Genomic DNA, 13,348 nt, shown 5'->3' with positions numbered 1-13,348 from the left:
AGCAGAATTACTTAGGAGTATGCAGTGGGGAAGTCATATTGCAATAATTTGTTTGGATTTTCACGTTTTAAGAAAATAAAAAAAATCGGCATTTGAAACTTCAGAGTTTTCTCTAGGTTTATCTAGACTTACTTTTTCAATACTTTAAATTTTATATTACATTTAAATTAAGTGAGTTGAAGAAAATTAGCCATGAAAATTTTTTCCCTTAGTAAAGAGCTCTCTTGAAATATATGACGTAATAGGAATTATTTATTTTATAACCGTCGTTGAACAGCCGACTCAGTTTTGGGTTTATGACTATTAATGTTCCGTAGCCTTTTAATTTTGAACCCATCTAGAAGACTAGAAATCTCCTGGATCAGTACCCCTAGAGGTATAATTTGTTATGGAAACAAGGAGGACTTTGTGACTAGGCAGATTTAACGTGCGCCAATCACCATTTACTAAACGGGGAGTCTTCGCCCGGCGGGGATGGAACTTACGACCCCTTGGACATGGGCCTAGTGCCCCTACCAACCAGACTATCCTGGCCCAAAATGTTGTTTTAGAAATTTTTGCGGCCGAGTACATGAGTTCATTATACGGCAAGTGAGGGTAACTTCGAAACATATTAAATAGCTATATAATAATGCGCACAATAATTTATTAAATTCTTAGATCAATCCTAGAAATGAATAGTCATAGTAGGACTTCATTAAAGGCACAAGTGAAATTAAGTAAACACTATTTGTTGAAGAAGGAAATTGAATTATCAAAGCTAAGTAATTGCACGGTATAAAAATCAAAATTCAATTGTATATGAGTGTTATGCAATACTTGTTAAAAAGTATTCTTAACAGGATGAGAGTTGTTTCTATAGCGCTTAAAATAAAAGTGAATCCTATTAAATAACTTATTAACACTTATTAACACGCCATAGCACCTTCAACAAGATGATTAAAAGAAAAAGAAAAAACCTTGTTCAGATGCGCAAAATTTTATAAAAATGTTTTCATAAAACAACTTTAACAATAAATTAAACTACAATAAATAGTTTTATATCAAATAAAATATAAAGTAAATTTAAAAAAATAACTACTACAAACGTATTTCGCAACTATATTTGAAGTCTATTTATTAGCTGCTTTAAAATCTCTTTACTTATTGAATCATTTCTGAATTGGAATTTTTTTCTTCTTCGGTGAAAGTTTGATGGTTTTAATAGTGCTTAAATTTACAAATTTGGTTTGTTATTTAATAAAAGGAGCGCAATTCTTTTAATCGAAACATTTCACTCATTTTGAATGCATCTAAACATTTAAAAAACTGTTAAATAGACCCCTCAATTCGCAATTTAAAAAATGTTTGTGATTACTAGTCAATTATAGTCAAATCATTTTTAAAAATTGTACAAAGAGATCCATTCGAATTTTTTCAGCAACCTATTTCCAGCATGCAAAATTAGATTTCCTCTTATAAGAATAGTAATTAAGTTTATTAATGACAACTACCACCAAGTTTTATAATAAGAAAATTTAATAATTAAAGTTATAAAATTATTCAAAATTACTAAAAATTCTGAAACAACAAATCAGGTAGAATAGACCATTTCAATCACTTTTTTTACAATTTATAGATGGTCCGCCAGCTCAACATATCAAATTTTGCCAACTTTATAATTGTTCATCAAGTTTTTTGATTGAAATCATGCAAGAAAAGCGTAATTCCGCGGAGACACCGAAAAGTGCCGCGTATGCTCTTATTATCGCCTGTTTCGAAGATGAAGAACTGTTTCTGCTTCCACTATTTTTTGAATAAAAATTTTGAAACAAAATAAACGGTTGCCAACCATATAAAATTATTTCATACATGTGAGCTTATGAAGGGCTGAGAGAATTTTAAAAATAAGCCATATTTTTCCAACTGTGCAAAAAAAAAAAAAAAAATTATAATAATATACTTAAGAGAATTTTTGGTGAAGAAGATTATTGTTATGTACGTTTGTGCTGTTATCAGGGTTGGCATGATTTAAATCCTGATTAAAATCGCAATTCAAATCACTTGACTTTTTTAAAAATAAATCATTGATTTAAAGAAAATTTTTAAGTCCCAATAATTTTAACAAACTCAATTTTTTTTTAAATATTAATTTAAGTATAAAATATTTTTTGTATAATATAATTTATTAGATACATTCTTTAGAGTGGGATTTTTTTTAAATTCTGATTTCAATAATAATAAAGTTTTTTACCAAAAATCATATAAATGTAAATTATTAAATTTAAATGAATATACCTTTCATTATTTCATTAAAAAGAAGCATTGATTCAAATAAACATTGATTTTTTTGAAAAAATTTTTAATAAATTTATTTTTTTCTAAGAATATTTAAGTATGAAACATTTTTTATGCAATATAATCAAAAAATACATTATTTAGGGGGAGATTTTTTTAAAGTTTTATTTCGCTGACCACGAACTAGTGAAAGGGATAAATAATGAAATGGATAAAACTTATTTTTTTCAGAATATGATAAAAAAAATACAATAATCGGCGGGGGGGGGGTGATTTTTTTAAAATCTTATTTCATTGATTCTGAAGATTTCATACTAAGAAATAATGAAATAGATATGCATGTAAATTATTATATTTCAAAATAAAATTAAAAAAATAGAGACTAAACGTAGAGAAGAGTTGAATAAAGCTTTAAATTATAATATCTCACTAAATGTATGTAAAATAATTTCGTAGCAACCCATTTAATTTTATGCCTATATAAATGAAATGCTTTTAAAACTTATTAAATAAATAGATTGTGTATCGCAAGAGTTAATCTACCCAGAGTAATTTAAAGTAGTTTTTCTTAGCAAGTGTTTTCTGATTTAAATTAATTAATTAATTTACTCGTCATTAGATATCTTATTGAAAAATAGTCTTTTAATCTTTAGCAATATTTTTGATTTTATGTATCAGTTTTTAATAATTAAATAATGACTTTAACCATTTTTGTAAGAAATATCAACTATAATATATATTAACAGACATTTTATCAGATGTTTTGATTGGTAAATAAAGAAAAATTGAAAAAATCTACTTTAAATAAAAAAAAATCCAATTTAAATCAAGCAAATATAATTTAAAAATAAAAAAAATTCCAGATTTTTTCTATCCCTTGTTACAACCTATGAAATCAACACGTTAGTTGCTTAAGTGATCATTTAATACTTCAATTGTTCCGTTTAAACAGATAAATTTTTACTCAACAAAATTTAATATAGTGAAACATATTTAATAAGTTAATTTACTTATTTAATAAGTTATTCAATAAGTTTATTTAATAAGTTAATTACAATTTCATAAGCGATACGAAAATGTTATTTTTTGCAAAGAGACATCTTTTAATTGAATTGAATCCTGAAGGTCTTAAAATGAGATGACTACAGATTGAAAGTAAAATTAAAGCAAATGACAAGGCTTCTTTTAAAAACACAATTTAAAATTTAATTCCATTTGTTATTCAAATAGATTGTTAAATCTTTAAAATGATTTACAATTACTCAGTATTTTGTTAACATTGAAATTTTATTGCTCTGGTTGACGCTTTCGTGCGTCTAAAGGAGAAGCAAACAACAATAAAATAGAGTGAGAGAGAGAGAGTAATTTATGTATTTTCTTATCTGGAAAGAAAAAAGAATTGAATGGACCGTTTTCTTGGTTTGTTGCGCATGTGCGATACCAATCTGTGTATCCCTATTGATCAATTTCATGGTCCGTTAAAGAGACCATTTTAGATAAACATATGCAGTACATGCAATTCTCTAATTCGACAGCATTCTCGGTCAATACATTACATTTGAAGCATTCAACAGAAAAAATTGTTTTAAGAGGACACGGGACCTTATGAAAGGAAAACTTTTATAGATTTTTTTTTATTTACACCGATATAAAATTTCTTAATGACTTTTATAAATTGTGTAGTTTCATTTTAAAATACATTGATGTATCCTATAAAATTGTGTGTGTATATATATATATATATATATATATATATATATATATATATATATATATATATATATATATATATATATATATATATATATATATATATATATATATATATATATATATATATATATATATATATATATATTATGTTTCACTTTTAAGATGTGTTTGAGAAAAATGTGAGAAACATTACTTTTGAATCCTTTTTTGGAAAAATGATGCTGTTCGATGCACTTAAACCACAAGAAAAAGTTTTGTCATCATCTTTCCAATAAAACAATTCTTAAGAAATATTTTTTTTTTTTAAATCCTCGTTTGAATATGAAGTTTATGTAAACCTTTCACAAAAATTTATATTTAAAAAAAAAAACAGTGAGACGCGAGGAGCAAAATTACAGAAAATATATTGAATGGAGAAAAAAATCTAACTTTTTCAACTAACTAAAAATAGTCAATAATAATACTTTAAATACTACTTCATTGATAAAAATGTGAATTCTAAAAAGCAAAAACAAATTTCTTTTACTTTGTAGAAAAATTGTATTTTATTTGTTTATTTTAATAATGTTAAGATATTTTATAGTTATTTGTGCCCATTTGGAGTTAAAAATTCTTGTTTATAAAACCGTAACTAGAAACTATAATGTGTCCATATCTGTACTCTATTTGTGCTTTATTCACGTTGTTTTTACGTTTTTGTTCCACAAGTGGTTTAAAAACTTGGTCATCTACTTTATTATTTCTTCAACCAATTTTTTCTAAACTAATTAAAGCATTGGTTACCCTTAGTTTAAATTCATGCTCAATGCTCCAAAAGATAGCTAATGCAGCATTTGGAGCATCAATCTAAATGTTTAAATAAATGGTTGTGTATGGAAACCCATTACTAAAAATAAGCGTTTTTAGAGAGTAGAAAACCTTTGACATACACTTGCATAATGCACCTATAGAAGATTTTTTTTTTCTTTTTTACCTTTGAAGGATATTTTGTTTGGTGTGAAAAATTCTATAAATATCAAGCACAATTACAAGAAATCTTTATAGTCTGTTTCAGGAAGATAAATTTTGGATTTGGCAATTGCATAGGAACGATTGCATAGCAACATCTTCGACGCCATTATCATTTTATTAGGCCATCAATCTCAATTTTTTTAAACAATTTTTGCTAATTGCATGTGATGTTAGCTTAAATCTTAGAAAATCTCGTAAGTTTAAATCTTATACTTGATTCTGCTTTTAAATCAAAAATTGATCTCGAAATTTAAAATGTGATGATGAGACATCGGGAATATTGATCTTTTTTTCTCCAAACGCTCGATTTTTCAAACATTTCTTCGCTAAGCACAACACTGAAGAAGTAGTATTCAAATAGTGTTTGCAGTATTTATATTTTATTTCTTACCCTCCCCCCCTCCCAATTTTGTACTTCAGGAACGCCAGTTTTGTACTACTTCAAGAAAACATCAAGACTGGACTGTAGATCAGAAAATTTAAATTTTCAACTAGTAGCCAGTGATCGGTAGACAATGACTTAATATCCACTTTTTCTTCAAACTTAACAAATCGATGACCGATATCGACAGGTCCTTTTCATTTAATAGCAGCGTATTGCTTTTTCTTCTTCTTTTTTTTTTATCTAATTTCATTAATTTTTTAAAAGAAAATCACATTAGAAATAATCTACGGCTATAAAAATTTAATTCAACAATAAAAATATTATTACTGTGAGACAAAATTCAGCTAAGCATACTAACTCGATAGAACTTTATGTAAAAACATTTGAAGAGGCAAAATACATTTAATGTATACATTACAACTTTGAAATATGGGAATTGCTAAAGCTTCTACACCTGCACCTTTGTACCACAAATTGATGGGTTCTGAAAGATCGAAATTTTGAATGGTGGCATTGGGCATTTTAATAAAAATTCTGTTCTCCAGTCTCTTTTTATATTATTGTTCTTTTATCATTAAACGATTTTTAAAGGAAGCGATGGGAAAAAGTGACCGGTTATTTATTTAATTTAAGTCGTCACTTTTCTTTGTCGAAGCGTCACGGGGCGAGTCGTTATTTTCAGATCTATTGAACAAAAAATCTTATTCTTCTCTCTCATAGCTGAATATTCGGTAGGTTTTGATCCAATTATACTTTGAATGTCTTAAGTTTTAGTAAAGATGCAACGATGCAATTTTTTATTGACATTGTAGAAAATATCTTTGTTTCCTCAAGAAATTAAAATCAAAATTTCATGGATTGCGAGCATCTTACCACACCTTAGTTTCCAATTTTGTTGGGCGTTTAATGATTTAGAATTAACTGTTCAAGACTTCAGACTATATAATCAGGTAATCAAGACTATATAATCAGGTAAATATTATTTTTCTGTCTTTAAATTACGCTTGAAGCTGAAGCACTCAACGTTTGTATTATTGAAAAAATGTGTGTTTTTTTTTAATAAAAATGCTTTTTCTTTTATTTAATTAAAAAAAGAGAATTTTTTGAATAAATTAAAGAATTTATCGATTTTTAAAAAAAAAATGACATAGTTTTTATACCCAAACTACATCGTATGAATATTGTTGTCATTGTGTTTAACGGAGTAGATTAAAATTATAAAGTAACTAAATTTAAGGATTTCATATATTATTTGAATTTACCCTAAGGTATTTGCCCACTGAAGTCTTATCTCTTAACTTCTCTCACTTTTCAAAGTTAGGCGAATGTAATGTGAAAAGATGACTAAAAGATATAATTTATTACTCGATGTCTTCGATTTCTTATTTATTTATTTTTAATACTTTGGCTCGAATATCTCTAAGCAATGAATGTTAAACTTAAAAGATACACTTTTTTCCGCTTTTCGCTAATAATTTCGTGGAAGACTCAAATTTTAATTTTTTTTGTTGACATTTTTCATCAAGATATTATTCGAAAAGATGTTCGCCAATTAGCAATTAGACGAGATAAGAAGACGCCAACATTAATGTAGCTCTTTCAAAAGTGATATCTACAGAAATTATTATTATTACACATTGTCTTCATATGGAAACAAAAAGTTAAGATTATGTTTTGCAATAACAAGGCGATTAAAAAATAAATTGCTATAAATTATTTCTTTTATCTCAATCACATTGGACTCTCTTCATCATACTAAATCAATGAGCTAAAATATCTTTTTACAAAAGAGATAATACAATGCAAAAATCAAATGAATCTGATTTGATCTTTGTACCTTTTTGGTCAAATCGTTTTACTAACAGATTTAAATTTTAAAAGATAAAGTTTAAAACAATATCTGTAAAACGAGTCTAGATTTGTGACCTACAACGACCGTTCGGTTTTTGTAGCAAAAAATTATTATTATTTTTTTTTTTTGTTTTTGTAATGAGCAAGATAGTAAACTGAAAAGTATTATAACTAAAAAAGGGAAATCCGAATTTAAAATTAACAATTATTAAAATTAACAATTGTTTATTAACGAATTCTTGTAAAATTACTTATAGTATGAGGAACAATACCTCTAGTTTTATGAGAATAAATCAAATGACCCTTAACATTCTTTGACACAAGAATGATTGAATTTCAAACAAATGGAATATTTTTTTTAGAAAAAAAAAGAAGTCATGAAATCATATGATATGACACAATCATACAATGACACATAGACGTTCGTAATTATGATACATATTTAAAATGATTAATTATATTTGTTACATTCATTTTAAGTGAATAAAAAAAGAAAATGATATTGTGGCCTGAGGCATAGCGAGCTTCATTTATTACAAAATTCAAAATCAAAATTTTTCTTTTTTAAATTGAATTCATGAATTAGTTTGAACTTAATAATTCCTTTTACTAAATTACATGAACAGTTCATAAAATGAGGATCATACTAACAGAATATTTCGAAGGTAATAAAAAAATTGTATATGTTTAATAGTTCAGTAACTGCAATTTTAACTTGCCTTTTTAATAAAATTATTGCTTAAAAAGTCTCGTCAAATAAAATTTAAGTAATTCTTTCAAGTAAAATTATTTCATGAAAAATTTTTTCACAAAAATAATTCTGTGGAATAAAATTATTTCATAAAAATAATTCTGATGAATAAAATTAGTTTAAAAAAAAGTTTACGGAACAAAATTATGACTAGTAAGTATCAGAGCATAAACATCACAGAATAAGTACTTATTTTTAACTCTTGTTTAAAATAACAATAAAAAAGATAATAATTTTTTTTTCGTGCAATCTTTTTAAACATAATATAGCTGTTTGATATGTATATGAAAATTTCTTCAGATAATTATTTATTACAATTTTTAATTTGCCAGTAACTTTCAACAAAATTTTTCATCTAAAATTCACATGAAAGAGAATCACTAAGTTCAATAAAAACTGTTTTTCACTGATTTTCAATGAAAACAAACTTAGGTATACAAAGAATCTATTCTGCATGATTTATTGCCCATAAAAGAAAATATTTGAATTATATTAAGCATGTAATAATGTATTTTGTTTAAGAATAAAAAATAAATTTTTTTAAGAAGAAAAGGCAATGGAATAAAAATATTTTTATAATTTTCTACTGAATTTCCCTCATCTTTAATAAATGATAATCGATTGACGAAAGTAATTTATTTAAATTATTCAGCAACTATGCGTCACAACAGTAAATATGTAGTAAGGTGTCATGCGTCTCACTTCACACAAGAAAGACCTTTTTACATAGGATAAAAAATATAAAAAATTGAAATAAAATGTTTATTTTCTACCTTTCCTTCGTATATGTTTCACCCTCCTGTCGAGGACAAATCTACTTATCACTGCCCCCCCCTTTTTTTTGTAAAAAATTTAATTTTTTTACTGGAGCAGCAAAACTAATAAATAGTGAGGCTGGTAAATTTGGGAAGAAGAATTTGAAGTGGAGGGAAGTTCTTCCTTTCTTACGTAGTCGTACTTTTCTAAAATTTAGTTAGTTTACAATTTAAAATATCATTTATAATCTTTTATTTTCGAATTATTGTTGAGAAATAATAACGACCTATAAAAAAAAAAATTTATGTGAGAAAAAATTTACACATTTCAGATGAATGTATGATGAAGTATAAGTGTATTCTTAAAGAAACATTTAAGGAAGATTTTTATTTACTTTTCATTTCATAAATTGTGTGACTAAAAGGTTTTGCTTATGCTCATTGTTTTTGTTGGATTTTTTGGTTATAAATAATATTTTTAAATGATTTTTAAACACTTCGCGGTGTTTTTGTTTCTAAACTCAATTTAACTACAACTCACTATTAATTTATCAATTAACTTCAATTTAGCTTAAATGTCATATAATTTATTTACCGATCACAAATAACATTTGGTATTTGGCAAAATCAACCCTATTTTTCAACGTTTCATCTTCATTACTAGAACTCCTATAAAATGTAAATTCCCGAGGGAAAAAATATTTGGAACAAAAAAATTGAAATGAATTTTTGAGTACAATTCAGCAGTTGGAACTAATTCTAACACAGAAAAAAAAACAATTATCAAGTAAGAAAAATCATAAGATATATGTATTCATTAAAATTCCTACAACAACGATGAAAAAAAAGTGAGGGGAAAAAAAAGACTTTAACTTCAACTGCAACCTTGAAGTGAAAAAGTTCGGAATCGACTCGAAATGGCCTCTAGTGACCCGCGCAAAGGAATTCTTTACGAGACCATTTTTCTGTTTTCACTCATCTGCGTTCCCCTGGCGGTAATTTTTGTGCGACACGAACATCAATACTTAGACTTCTTATTTCTTTTAATCATTTCTTGTCATTAGAATTGCAGTCAATTGATTGCACTGTTAAAAAAATGTGCATTTGGAAACTGGTTAGAAATGCGGTCAATTGATTACATTGTTAAAAAATATTACATTTAGAAACTGATTAGAAATGCAGTCGATTGATGATAATGTTAAAAAAGAAATTAACATTTAGAAACTGATTTAAAATGCAGCTAGTTGATTATGCAGTTAAAAAATTTAAATTTTTCGTTTGGTGACTGATTTGAAATGCGGTCAATTGATGACACTGTTTAAAAAAACGTAATAACTTAAAAACTTAACTAAAAAACATAACAACTAAACGTAACTTTTCGTAACAAAATAAACACTAAATTTTTTTGAAAGTTGAAATAAAATAAATGAGTCTTTACGCAAAAATTATCTATTAATTTAGAGAGAATAGTTAATCTTTGCTTCTTAAGTAAATAAATTTAATTACTTCTTTTTACTTCCAGTTCTCATTTGTTACTCTTTTAAATTATCGTCTGATGAATCCAATCTAACATAGTGTAGCTATCACAATAACATATACAAGCTGACACTAATTCCATATTTTTTTTTTTTCTTCTTCTTTAAGTTAAAATATTAGAATATGAACTATTAAATACTTAGAAGATTCTAAAAATCGTAAGCTAAAATGATTTTATTAAAAGTAAAAAAATATTTCGAGTTCAAAATTTTCTCATTTCATTTATTCTTTCAATCTTATTTCTCTTATTGAAAGCTGTTGTTTTTCTTCCAAGCATAATGCACAAGACACGTTTTTTTTTTCAAGAAAAAAAAACTTAGAAACAATATAATCCATTGAAGATTAAAAAGAAAGAAAAAAAATTCTCTTGTTTTTCATCAAGAATCTCAAAATTCAACGAAATGTGTAGCCAAATCAAATTTTACTTTAGTGTCATTTTGAAAAGAAAAAAAAATTCTTTTCTCTCTTTTTTTTATCAACGGAAAGAAATTCAGCAAAAAATGCAAGAACGATTTTAAACATGATGATTTCATATAATAGATTTTAATTCACGCTTGGTTTGTCCCCTACTAATGCATACAATGTTAACACATAGTTTAAATTATGTGACAACATAATCTGCCTAATTATGTTTTCTAACTTCCATGTTTGACAGACAAGAGTTTGTAGAATGAAGATGAAAGTTTTTCAAGAATAAAATACCTGAAGATATTCTATTTTTCCCCCTACTGATAAAGAAAAATAATATTCAAACATAGATTATCAAGAACATAATAATCGATTATATTGCAAAGTAGTTATATGAATGAATGCAAGCTTTTTTTTTTAACGTAAAATAATAGAAAGTAGCAAATTTTTTCTAAATAAGAAAAGTATGCAAAGTATTTTAGATATAAAACGTTTCAAAGTTAAAAAGAATTATTGTTATTTTAATTTAATGGAAGAAAAAAAAGAATTTTAATGAATGCGCGCTTCAACTAACAAAAATTATTTCTATTGCATACACGAAAAAAAAAAAAAAAAAAAAAGCATTTGGCTGAGTTACCATTACTTCTATGAAAAACCATAAATAATTTCAACCCTTAATTTCTAAAGGACACAATTAAAATTGGAAAGCGTGTTCATCAGAGACTTATAATCTTTACACTACTTTTAACGCACAAAATAGTATTAAAAAATAGCGTTCAATTTAATTGTTAGCACATGAGATCTGTCATCTAAATAGAGTAATACGTTAAATTCTATTGCATTAACACCACAGGGAAAAAAAAACATTTTGGCCGAGTTTAAACCTATATGGGATATCTTTTAACAAAAATCATAAATATTACCATCCCTTAATTTTTAATGGAGATATTTGGATTTAAAATAGACCTTCATCAAAGACTTATAACTTTTGCAACTTTTTCATTAGACAAAGAAAAAAAAAGTTAACTAATTAACGTATAAAGCAATATTGAGAAGCTTTCATTTTAATTGTCTGCATATAAGATTTGGTTAATATTCTGTCTCTTAAATAAAACCACTATGTTAACAAATAATGAACTCAGTAGGCTTTCAGCATGCAAACATGTAATAAGCAAGTGACAGTTTTACTGATATGTGTGAGATTTTAGCCTGTCTTATTTATTGAGTCAGGTATGTTAGTAAAAATTAAAGCAATCCTAATGTATAAAAGAAAAGGTCCCATTTTGTTAAAGCATTGCTACTTTTGCTTGCCTTTCAGAAAGCTAAGTTATTTCAAATCTGAATTGTTTTTTTCTTCTTTTTTTTCTTATCTATATCAGTAAAACCAGTAATTTAATTTTTCAAAATGTGTTATCTTAAAATATCATGTATTCTTCATTCGGATAAATGCCGATATTTTATTTATTTATTAATTTAATATAAATTAGATGCCCCAGTGTAAGTGCTTTGAAAACGGAGAATCATTTAAAAACTCTTTTTTTTTCCTTCTTTTTTACTGAAATTTCATTTAAAAAAAATTAATAGCTTGCCTCAAGTCCAATTATTTAAAAGATTTTTCGAACTTCAGATTATTTTTAAAGAAAAATGTTTGTGAATTTATCGAGAAAGATGCATTTAGAGCAAAATAAAAGGAAAATATTTATATCTTTACCTGCAGCAGCATTCATTCCCTCTTCAACGGCACTAAAACAGGTCCGATAAGCCTAACATCGTCGGCTACCAGTTGGACTCTTGCCTTGAGGCTCTTTCAAGAAGGGCCTACGTAAAGATTTTCCATGATTCCTTCCTTTAAATTCTTAAAACAATCCAACACACAAGGTAACAATCGCTTCTAATCCAAAGAAATTCCACAATTTTCAAAAAAGCAGACGATATAATATCTCCAAGAGAAACTCTTTTGATGTTGACAATCACAGAATCACTCAGCGGCCACACACTCCTCTTACGCTATTCCTCATCTAAAAACTTGAAAAAGTTCTTTCCAGGAGGGGGGGTATAACTTTTTGGAGGGAGCGCCGTCTGGGCGACCCGCCTGTTCACTTTTCCTATTGGTCAGCGAATTTGTTCGGCAGGGAATGCTTCTTTCCAAAGGTATTCCTTTTCTTCTATTCTCTTTTCTTTTTTTATGGATGCCTCCCCGAACAGGTGGGGAGCTTACTTTGTTAGGAAGGTTGTCAATTTGTGAGAATATTTTCCGACACCATCATTTGCGGGTTTTTCAAATTGCGTTTGAATAAATATGTCGAATTGTTGGCGGATTGGATAACAAAGAAAATTATTTTTTTTTAAAGTTTTAAAAAAAACTTCGGTAAAATCTAAATTGTATTATTTAATTATTGGGAGTAGAAAAAGGAGTGAATAGATTTTTATTATTTATCCTTACTAAAACTTCCAAAGTATGGTTTTGTTTTCATCAGTTTTTAAATTAATAAGCCGTAAAAAGAATTTTTTTAAACTGGTACAAAATAAAAAAAAACTTTACATATTTTTAAGATTTAAAAAGTTTTGAATAAAATTTTTAATTAAAAATTAAATTTGAAAATGAAACATTTTTAAAGAGTTTTAAAATTTTGTGAAGTAATTTTACTCGTTAAAGAGACT

General features: G+C 26.4%; 1 protein-coding gene across 1 annotated transcript in view; it reads right to left on the bottom strand.

Moving 5' to 3' along the window:
- The window catches only part of ds (dachsous cadherin-related 1), a 134,965-nt gene extending 122,168 nt beyond the window's left edge, over positions 1–12,797 (bottom strand). The window contains exon 1 of the mRNA XM_043044027.3: positions 12,399–12,797. The gene's annotated coding sequence lies outside the window, so the exon portion shown is untranslated. The remainder of the gene's footprint in view (positions 1–12,398) is intronic.
- Between the last annotated feature and the right edge of the window lie 551 nt (positions 12,798–13,348).

Source organism: Parasteatoda tepidariorum, chromosome 2 (genome assembly GCF_982258835.1).
Source record: "Parasteatoda tepidariorum strain Cologne lab strain chromosome 2, Ptep-v5.0, whole genome shotgun sequence".
NCBI classification, from domain to species: domain Eukaryota; kingdom Metazoa; phylum Arthropoda; class Arachnida; order Araneae; family Theridiidae; genus Parasteatoda; species Parasteatoda tepidariorum.
Note: the sequence above shows the minus strand (reverse complement) of the source record. Positions and strands in the feature narration are given on the sequence as shown.